The sequence below is a fragment of the Puma concolor genome, chromosome D2, assembly GCF_028749965.1.
Source record: "Puma concolor isolate L17-30 chromosome D2, mPumCon1.1.hap2, whole genome shotgun sequence".
Classification (NCBI taxonomy): Eukaryota; Metazoa; Chordata; class Mammalia; order Carnivora; family Felidae; genus Puma; species Puma concolor.
The window spans coordinates 4,175,248-4,186,542 of NC_141677.1; the positions used below are offsets into that span (position 1 = coordinate 4,175,248).

At 44.6% G+C, this 11,295-nt stretch overlaps 1 long non-coding RNA gene across 3 annotated transcripts; it reads left to right on the forward strand.

Annotated features, from left to right (window-relative positions):
- The first annotated feature begins 5,344 nt into the window (after positions 1 to 5,344).
- On the forward strand, positions 5,345 to 9,417 carry LOC112851479 (uncharacterized). Of its 3 annotated transcripts, XR_015241498.1 has the most exons (4): positions 5,385 to 6,064; positions 6,215 to 6,373; positions 8,274 to 8,679; positions 9,264 to 9,417. It is a non-coding gene; the product is annotated as an uncharacterized LOC112851479 (long non-coding RNA). The 3 variants fall into 3 exon arrangements; XR_015241497.1 differs by lacking the exon at positions 9,264 to 9,417 and having other exon boundaries at positions 5,386 to 6,064; positions 8,274 to 9,172; XR_003222773.2 differs by lacking the exons at positions 8,274 to 8,679; positions 9,264 to 9,417 and having other exon boundaries at positions 5,345 to 6,064; positions 6,215 to 6,851.
- The last annotated feature ends 1,878 nt before the right edge of the window (positions 9,418 to 11,295 follow it).

Consider the following 11,295-nt stretch of genomic DNA (forward strand, 5'->3'; position numbering starts at 1 on the left):
CAGGTGATGGCTGAGCAGGAGTCACTATTTACACAACAGAGCCCTGTAGAAGCAGCTCAGGAGGAAAGCTGCTGTTTTGCACCTGACACATGTGGAGAGGCTTAGACAAGGTCCAGCGTGGAGTTCTCACAGGTGGGGCTGAAGTCCAGGCACTCTGCCTGCCGGGAGAGCGGTTGGAGAAGAACCCCAGGGTTCCAGCGCTTACTTCCCTACTGGACCGGATTATTTAATCTTTAGGACACAGCAAAAGGCCATCAGTGACCTCTGTGGACAAATTCAAGCCTGGCTGATACTGATATTATGCATCGGGGATAAATAGTCAACCATATGGTACGATTTGAGGAAATAGGACTCCTTCCTCTACATGGCCAGCATAGTGGAAAAATCCCACCTTAGAACCAATTCACTTAGAATACACATTGCCTCTTCCCGCTGTCCTGTTCCCCCCTCAACACAATCATTCCAGGGAGGGACAGCACAATTTTCTCCAGGCTTGCGCTGATGAATATCAATGCACATACAGGTTTATGCTCAAAGAGAAGCAGAGGCTATCGATAAAAATAGGAAAATGAGGCAGGAAAGTATCTTCTACCAAAAATAAGTTGCATTTTAGTGCCAATAGATCACTCCTACCAGATGAATTTAATTTTCACAATGATACCTTCAAAATCTTACTTTAATCAGAACTGCATGGACTCATCTGCATTGTAATGTATCTGTCTTACAAAATACTTCCGTCCTCTTAACAAGTCAGCACTGGCTCTGCAAAGACTTCAAGACAGAGGCACTTTAGCCCAATTTTCTGTTAATTGAAACACTGCAAGGGAATCAAGAAGCAGGGAGAAGAAGGAAGAAGTGATGGGAGCCAGCATCAGTAGAGTGGAGGCCAGGGCAGGTCTGTGGTGGAAGGGGCTCTGAAGAATCAAGATTTTGGCAGGCCCTGACGGGCACTTCCCTCCCACCCCATGGCACTGTGAGACAGCCACGTATCCCCTAGGAGGCCTCAGTCTTTTCCAACCATAAAAATGAGACGTTCACACTTCACTTGCAATGTTACAATGACGTTGAAAATGACTATGTACATGAGCACTACTCAGTAAATGTTGATTGCTATTATAGTACCACGCTACCACCTACTAAGAGCAAGGTAGCTGAGGAAGCGTCACACAGTCAGTAACGAAAGAGTAGCCAATCAGGAAACAAAACTGTCAGCTAGGCTTGCAAAAGAAGTCAGGGTATTAGCATACTCCAGTTAGTATCAGAATGTGGACAGAAAATTGACAGGGTTTTCAGATCCTGTAGACAAATTATGCACTTGATTTCAAGTTATTATAGCAAAGCATTTTTTTAAATATATATATATATATATATATATATATATATATATATTTTTTTTTTTTTTTTTTTTTTTTGAGGGAAAGAGTGCACTAGTGGGTAGGTGCAGAGACAGAGGGAGACAGAGGATACTAAGCAGGCTCCACATTGACAGCAGAGAGCCTGACGTGGGGCTTGAACTCACGAGCTGTGAGATGAGATCATGACCTGAGCCGAAGTCGGAGGCTTAACCGACTGCACCAGCCAGGTGCCCCAAAGTCCAGGGTTCTAATAGCACATGAGTGCTTTTCAAACTTTAATGTGTATACAAATTACCTGGGTTTCATCTCAAAATTCATTTTCTAAATTATCAGATTTGGGATGGGGCCTAATCCTAAATTTTGAAAATTTTAAAACCACTGCCAATGTCATGTAACGGATTTAGTAAATAAAGATACAGGCAGCCCAGATAAATCTGGATTTTATGTGAATAACAAATATTCATCTTGTATCCATGTGTTCCAAATATTGCGTGGCCATGCTTACACTGAACCAAATTTCATTTTTTATCTGAAGGTAAAATACAACCGATGTCCTATATTTTACTTGACATCCTGATGCCTGTGCTGCTCGTCAGCAGACCAACCTTTGATTAGGAAAGCCTGCAATCTAAAAATTCATGCCATTACATGGCAGTATGAAACGTCAGCATATTTTTTAACCACTCTAGAGGATTTAGAGCCATAGGACAATGGACACTTGCTTTCTGACTGTCTGACGCTATGGCTTCTGAGCCACAAAAAGCTTATCAGGATCCGACTTGGTAGCCAGCACAACACATACTCTAATCTGCAATAGAGAGTCTTCGTGTCTCTTCCTTTTCTTGATGGGCAGTCAAGTCATCCCGGTGGCATGAACTTGAATTCGGGGGAGGGCAAGGTTCCCAGGGAGGTGACAAGTGTAGGCCTCAATGATCAGCTCATCAAGGTCAAATCTTCCATTTCTGGAGTATTTTGCTTTCCGACTAAGAGCTACCAGACACACAAGAAGACACAACTTGAGATATTGTTTATCCCACATGTCAAATCCTTTGAAGGGCAGCTGGGGGCTCAGCTGGTCCAGCGTCCGACTTTCAGCTCAGGTCATGATCTCGAGGTTCATGAGTCGAGCCCCGCATCGGGCTCTGTGCTGACAGCTCAGAGCCTGCTTTGGATCCTCTGCCCCCCCGCCCTGTCCCTTCCCCACCCGTACTCTCTTTCTCGCCAAATGAATAAACATTAAAAAAAAAAAAAAAAAACTAACACACATACATACACATGATGTCCTAGCTGTTGTTTGGGGCTGTGTGCATGTGAACCATCGTGCTTAAGAAAGTGCATATTTTCAGTGGAGACGATATTATAGAATGAAAACCCACGGAAGACTGGTGAGCCGCTATGGGTGGCCACGCTCTGCACGAGATTTAGCAGTTCAGGATCTTCCCTGCTCTAAATGATTTAAATTCTCTTCGAGCTAAACAGGTATGAGACAACAAGCACAACGAAATGAGTTGAAACCTAAGAATACTCTTATACTTTGCCCCTAACGGATAACGGAGAGCCCACTGGAGGTGAACGTGTGCAGTGACTGAGCACAGTGAAAATGGAAGGAGAAACGTTCCGTGCCCGTTCGACAACTTTGCAGGTGCAATGATTCCATCACTGAAATTAGTGGAAGTGAAAAAAACAAAATGTGGGAGGGAACTAAGGGGATATGTTTGCAAGGGAGAGAGCAAGAAATGAGAAAGCCGGAGGGAAGGGCAGCGAGACAGAGGCTGTCATTCGCTAATTTTTAATTGATCTCTTGATATGTTTTCCACAGAGCTCTTGTCAAATCTTAGGCAAACAAAAACAAAATCTGTTTCCAAGAATTTTTATCCTTTGAATGGACTGTCTTTGACAGATGCAGCAAGATCTAAACATAAAGCTTTCCTTTTTTTTTTCTTTTCCTTTTAACCAAAATATCAGAGGCGCCTGCTTTCAATGGGATACAAAGTATGTTTATTGCAGGCAGAAGTTTCTATTTATTACCCCATCTGTGGAAATGTTACAAAAAAAACCCCCCAAAAAACGGAATTCCTCTCAGAAAGAGTATATAATAAGATGGTAAAGAATATAATTGGAATTTTTCATTTCAGAACTTTCCATCATGCTAATTGTAAATAAGTCATCAGTCTTCATTTTTTAAAGGACATCAGAAGAGGCAGAAGTCATATATAGATGACGCGAGGTTTTCATTTATAAAATCTTTAATTACAAGTGTCATGATCTGACACGTTCTAATACCTTTTGCTTGAGTATTCATGCGTCATCTGAGGCTTGTGTTTTCGCTGAAGTGCGGTTAGCACCTATTCAAGAGCAACATTCAGTTGGTTTTTTAATGCTCTCCAGTGAAACTACGTTTGACTACCACATGATAGGTTATTGTTACTATTCCTTCATGAAAACTCATTCCTGGGTATTTGTTGTTTATTCATTCCTTCAAGCTCTTAAGAGCCTTATTTTCTCTTACAACAAACACATTCCAGCTCAGTTGTTACCATTTTCAACGTACAGATTCTGTGCTAACACGTTGGGGCTATAATAGGGGCAGGCGCCTGGGTGGCTCAGTCGGTTGAGCGACCGACTTCAGCTCAGGCCATGATCTCACAGTGTGTGAGTTTGAGCCCCACATCGGGCTTTGTGCTGACAGCTCAGAGCCTGGAGCCTGCTTCAGATTCTCTCTCTCTGCTTCTCCCCCGCTTGTGCTCTCTCTCTCTGTCTGAAACAAATAAGCATTAAAAAACTTAAAAAAGAAAATGTCAGAGAATAGAAAACCAAGTCACGATGTGTAGGTGGTCATGCACTGGCAAAACGTCCACAGCAGCGGCAACAAATGTTAAGTATCACTTCTGGTCATTTGTTGTCTTTTTTTTTTTTTTTTCTCAAAATGAACTTCTGTAGAAAACAATGTATTGCACCCTCATTATAAGATCGTCCTTGCAGAGAATAGGGCAGGTGAAGGAACTGTTAACTGCATGGTGAGGCCCAGCATATAAGTACATGAAGTGCCTGGCACAGAGTAGGCACCCAATAAATGCTGTAATTTTAATCTATGAAAATGTTCTTGATTCCATGTGGCAAATGAATTTCTTGGTTCCTCTTTTCAAGTATTTCTCAGTTCCTAGACTGCTGCAAGTATCTTGGCTCGTGTATAAGCCCCTAGGAAGAAGAAATCACTTCGAATTGTATTTCTTTTGGTTCATGCAAAAATATATTCACAGGAAAAGAAAAAATAAATGAATATGCAAATGAGCAACCACTGGCCGTAATGAATGCAAAAACGCTTCCGATCTTTCTGGTAGGTATAAAACAGACGGTCTGAAGGTCGAGAGACACATACGGAAGAGAGGAGAATACCAAGAAAAATGTGAGTTTTGTTAGTCCCTCCACACAACGTACAGCCTAATCAGACCTGACACACTAGGCGTGAAGCGGAATGCAATTCATTTCTGCCATTTTCAGGCCAGATCGCTGTTTGGTCTGCAAATCACACTGAGATGACCCAGAGTGAATGTCCTTCCTCAGCTTCTTGGCTTTCAATACAAGGCATGGTGTTTTACAGGTGTCTGACCTTTGGGGTTTAGGGTGATGCTGCTGCTTCCTCTGAAACGAGATTAACATGAAAAATTTGTGTTTTCAAACAAGAATAATTCCAAAATGAGTACAGAAAAAGATGACTGTGTACCTTTCTTCTTAAAAATGTACATATGTTATGTTCCTACCACAAATAGTTGTCCCCAGGGGGGTTTCAGAATTTGTAGGTAAATATATAAAAGGCAGGATATTGTATACTAATGACTCATACTTTTTTTTTTAAGTTTAGCTGATTGTAAAACATACGTGTCATGATCCTAATCCTGAAATGTTCATAAATTCTCCAGCTCAGTTGTCAGCTTTTCCTGTGTTTTACTTCTCCCTATATCCATCTGTCACGCAGGCCCACGTGACAGGAAGGCCTTCTCCTTCCTGTCCGTGCTACTCACGTTCCCTGCACCCTCCCTGACAAGTGGGGGTCACGGTCATCCCCACACTGCTTCCACGTCTTCTAAGACGCCACCACAGGGAGCTTATCTTCGGCACTTTCTTCCACAGCCTCCTCCTCCTACGTTTCCAGATGAGGAACAGCAGCAAAGGAAAGGCCATTCTGCACTATTTCCCTCAAAGGATGCTAACCGACAGTCTTTTACGCGGCTGATTGGACTACATCTTAAGACCTCGAAAGAAGTTTTACTGAGGATCACGGCACGCTGAAAATAATTTTGCATTTCTTTACTTTTAAGTCACAGCTTTACTGCGGATGTAACTCACGCGCCATAAAATTCGCTCTTTCACGGTGTACCATTCGGCGGTTTCGAGTTCACCCTCAACGCGGCGCGGCCCCCACCACGATGTGGTCCCAGGACATTCTTCTCACCCAGAGAAGCATCTGCACACCAGAGGCTCCCACCCCACCCCGACTCGCACAGCCCCCGGCGACCACGAACCTTTCTGTCTGCTTTCCCAGTTCCAGACAACTCCTCTCGGTGGAATCACACAAAATGTGGGCTGTCTTCTGTGAAAGGGATTCGTTGTCTTCTTTTTTGCTCTTACAGAATCACCTTTTTAATGCCAGCGGTAGATGCTGGTCCTGCGGCCACTGAAACGCCGTATTTGGAGCGGCCGCCTCTGTTGTAAGAAACGTGCATATATTTGGGGGCATTTCTAGTGCTTCTGTTGATGGTTTCTCTTTAATCCATTTCTTATTTGTTCAGATGTAGTTTGCCTTAAAATAGACAGCTTTTCCACACCCTTAGAGGCCTCTTCTTTTCACTTCTATCCAGGACCAGAGATGAAACTCAAAAGCCAACCATCCAATGGGCCCCTTTGATCACGAGCCTTACGGAAGCCGCCAGCTGACTCCTCCTGGAGGCCAGGACCTGCCTCAGCTCCCAGGGCTTGTGACTTTGCCGCGTCCCTCTTGTTCTCCGACAGCCTACCTGGTACCTTTCTGTCCTCTGGCTTCTCATCTTCACTAGTTCCAGACCCTTTCTGCCTACCTGGCTCCGTAGGGCTACCCTGTCCTGCCCCTGCATTCTCGAGACAGCTTTCCGCTAGAGAGGCAGACGCTGCAGGCCTGAAACCCGACCTGGCTGACCCTGACCTCCCCGCTGCTGTTACTCCCTTGTCTCTCAACAGCTGTCTATGCCTTTAGACTCCTCACTTAGAGTTCCCACCGCCACACTGCGTACTAACCACCATTCCGTTTGATCTGCTTTTGTCCAGAATTTAAACACGACACCCAGATGCCCCTCAGCTTGTTTATTTCTTATCCTATTTCAGATGTTTGAACAGATTCATTTAACAATTTTTTTTCTCTGGTATTTCTCAAAAGTTTTATACTGCCTTAAAGTTTTGCTTTCTCAAACGTTATTTCAATTCAGCCCAATATGTATTTTAGCATAAACATTTTGCATGAAAGTATTTCTCATTTCCTATCTTTAAAAAAAAATAGGCCCTCTCAATTTGTCACAATTTTATACCTGCCATTCCCCAGGAGATGTGCCGTGTGCTGGGGACAGAGACAGGTTACAAGTATGTCACTTAAGGCTAGGGCAGAAGTTAGGCAGCTCTGCCGATTTCACTGTGTCTTTGAGTTAAAAGAGCGATGTGGGCAGTACATTCATTGTCCGTTGCTGCCATCACAAATCGTCACAATTTTAAATGCTTAAGATAACATAAACTTATGATCCTACAGTTCTGCAGATCCTAAGTCCAGTATGGGTCTCCCTGAGCAAGCTCAAGGTGTCACAGTGCTGTGTTCCTTTCTCCCGGCTCTCGGGGGTGAAATCTGTCTCCTGCCTCATGTGCCCAGCGAGGAGGGGCAAACAGAATTCCATGTGGTCGCAGGGCTGAACCTCCACTTTTTTGCCCGCTGCCAGCTGGGGCTGGTCTCTCCATGGCCGTGCACGTGGCCCAGCACAGCTCATAATCAGCAACAGGGCATCAAACTCTTCTCAAACTGCCATGTCTCTGACCATTCCTCCGTGGTCACATCTCTCGGACAACAGCAGGGAAGCCTCTCCATGTTCAGGGTCTCTTGATTCAATTGTACCCGGGGGGATTATTCAGTATGATCCCTGCATCTCAGGTCTATAACTTTAAGGTCCTATTGCCATGTAAGGTCGCATATTCATAGGGTTCAGAGATTAGAGGGTGGATACCCTTGGTGGGGGGGCTGTTATTCTGGCCCTGGCACACAGGAAAGTGTTTACTGCAATGTGAGGAAGGAAACTGGTGTAGAATATTGTCAGGTCCTTGAGGGCAGGACTGCATTTGCCTTGTTTCCTGCTCTATCCTCTGCCCTAGTCTTCTCTCTGGCCCTTATGGGCTTGGAGTAAGTATTTAATAAGGAGGTGAAAGGACCAAGTTATGACCGTGTCTTTTTCAGACAATGTCTAGCAGGTGCCCAATAAGCGAGATGTAGGAGACAGGACAGAGCATCTGAAGTGCAGCAGAGTCTGAACCGTGAGGCATGGGGATGGCAGCAGCTGACACGAGGGAGTCACAGCCGTCTGGGTGATTAGATGACACAGACGATCATAGGAGAGAAATGACATTTGCAGAAAAACACGTCTAGAGGAAGTAAGGAAAGTGGACTGAGTTGGTGGAGGGAGGGGAAGGAGGAAGTGGTTGAGAGTAAGATCTGGGAGATCTTTAGGTGACCGCGTGGAGACAATGTGATCGGATGCACCAGGCTGATGAAAATCAAATATATTTCCAGGTTTCTAGTCCCCTGGATGTTTTCTTCTGACTCCCCATGGGTGGTCGAATTCCCTAAGCTGTTCTACAACATCTGATCCTTGTTGGTCTTAATGTTCCCTGTTGCTTTCCAAATTATAGATGGTTTCCGCTCATGCAGAACTATCGAACTCTTGGAAATTTCCTGCCTGCCTTGTGTGCTAGACTGACCCCAGGCCACGCCCCACGGAGCCTCCAGCCTTGCTGCTGTCACTGGTCCACGGCCCGAGGGACCTACCTGGCCCAGCGGAGAAGCGGACGCACCTCTGTGGGCCGTGCAGTGTGCTTGTATCTAAACAAGCCTAGTGTAACCTTCTCCACCCGAGGCAGAGGTCTGGGTACCCGGAAGGTACTGGGAAAATGAGCAGGCGAGTGAGTGAAGTGATAGGTGCATTTCTCGCAGGTGTGACGCCGTTAGGGCAGTGGGACAGGCCTGCCCGGCTTCCTCCTGCCAGGTTCATGCCGCAGTGAACTTGCACTTCTTTGACCACTGGAGACTGTGCAACAGGTACCAAGATTGTCCCCCTGACCTTTTCTCTCCAATTCAGAGGTACACGAGGGGCGTGTCCCAGTGATTCCTCCTCACTTCCAGCCAGGGTGAAAGTGTGGGTTTCATTTCGTTTTTCTGTCAGAAGGGGCTTTGGGCCCAGACCCCCACCCACTGCTGAGGGTCTCTCTCCGCCCCCCCCCACCACCACGTCTTTTCAAATGACACCCACCCATTCAGCACTTACCCACTTACTGGAAGTTTCCTTTGGCTGTTTTGCTATAATCATATAAATGAATAGAATCCTTCTAGGTAATCAGTCTGTCAATTTCAAAATGACATGGCTGTATTCCAAACTAAATTCTAAACTGCAATTTCCTGCTTCAGTTCTATATCCTACTTATATTACACCTGCTTATGGCTGCCAATTAGATTCATGAAACTATACAGTTCCTGGTTTTTTACAAATATTCTGAGCCTTAAGTTGGAAGGCAGGTATAGACAAAGGAGTAGAAACGGGTGATTTTAATTTTCTTTTAATAACACTAATGAGGGCCCCTGGGTGGCTCAGTCAGTTAAGCTTTTGACTCTTCATTCTGGCTCAGGTAATGATCCCAGGGTCATGGGATTGAACACTGCATTGGGCTCTATGCTGACGGTGTGGAGCCTACTTGGGATTCTCGTTCCTTCCTTCTGCCCCTCCCTCCCTACTCTCAAAATAATAATAGTAATAATGATGATGATGATGATGATGAGTGGAATCTGGACTCAGTGACTGTATGCAAAAGTATAATTCCTTTTTTCTCACTACAGATAGTTGGTAGAGACTCATTTATTTCCTCCATAAATCTGGGGTGTACCCTTGCGATATACATATGTAAACCATGATTGAACATGGGTTTTATCAACACGCTGATACGTGAACAAAAGTATTCAAGCACGGTGAGGGGCCTCATTATTCACATAAGTTGTTATTCCTTTTGACTAAATAACACATATATTAGAAAAAGAGAAATCATCATCACAGTCGGCACATTTTGACGAGAGATCAATGTGTGTTTTGAATGAGCCCCCCACCTCATCTTGCTTCCAGAGAAGCTGAGACAAACATGTCTCCACATTATTAGCCGTTTAGGAAAACAACAGTCCTGCTTGAGACCCGTTCCCGGAAGGAAGGTGACAGTCTGTTACACATTTGGAAAAATAAGCTTTTTTTTTTTTTTTTTTTTAACCCTTACAAAATAGATCTAGGAGTGTACCACTTACAGATATTCCTTAAAAAAAACTGTGTGCCCAAGATATTCTTAGATTTCTATTTTCAGGGTGTTTCCAGGAAGTAAAACCCAACAACCTTCTTCTGATAGGGAATGTGTCTGCTTCCTAATCAGAGAAAGAGAGAGAAAGAGAAGATGCCAAGCGCGAACTGGAGCGGTCTCTGAGTGGCTCAGAGGATGTGATGGGAGACCTTTCTGGGAGGAACAACAAAGACGGGAGAGAAGGAGGGAGGCTCAAGGAGAATCACAAATGAGACAGCACTCTGAATTATTCTTGGCTTTCTGTACACAACAGAACAGCTGGGCAGCAGGCAGGTGACTTGCGAGAGAGCGCACAGACATCCCGCTTTGCTCCAGACAGTCCTGCCTTACAAGTGCCACCCAGCACCCTCCCCAGGCCACCCTTCCCTCCTTCTCTTTCAAGGGTGACCCAATATGCGTAATAAATGGCGCAAGGATCGTACAAAATGGTGCTGAAAAAAACATAAGACGCAATCCCTTTAAAGCCCATAGCTCTGCTCATCGCTATTTGTTCTTTACTCTCAGACTTAAAGGCTGAGGGGAAAGAAATTATTTTCTTTTTTTTTTTTTTTCTAAATTTTTTTTTTCAACGTTTATTTATTTTTGGGACAGAGAGAGACAGAGCATGAACAGGGGAGGGTCAGAGAGAGAGGGAGACACAGAATCGGGAACAGGCTCCAGGCTCTGAGCCATCAGCCCAGAGCCCGACACGGGGCTCGAACTCACGGACCGCGAGATCGTGACCTGGCTGAAGTCGGACGCTCAACCGACTGCGCCACCCAGGCGCCCCAGAAATTATTTTCTAAAAGAACTCAGCTCACTTTTATCTCCCGACCCTGGGATGCCCCGCACTTCGCCATTCTGACAGAGGAGCTGGATTTGTTTTCATCCTACTCTGACACAGGTTTTAAACATCTTGTTTCACTGTGTTGTCTGCTAAGGGATTTTTCTTTACCTGTATACCTGGATATGAGTGGAGTGGACCTCATTTGAGTGCTGTTCTCCTTTTTACATAAACTGGGTCAGAAATAAACAAAAGGGCTGGTCAATAAGAATCAATAATGTGTAAGAGAAAGAAAAGAGCTAGAGACGGCGAATCCTAATTAAAAAAAAATTCCTAGGTTTGGAATTGAACAGATCTTTATTCAAATCTTGCCTCTGCTAACATTAACTCAATAATTCGGGCAAAACTTCAGTTCCCTTATAGGCTTAAAATAATAAAAGTAATTCTTCCCTCACAGAGCTGTTATGAGAAATAAAGAGGAGCAAGGAGGAGCTCACTAAATTCATGGTCTCCAGAGATAAATCTTTGTCTGTTTTGTGTACGAGGCATGTTCTCTAT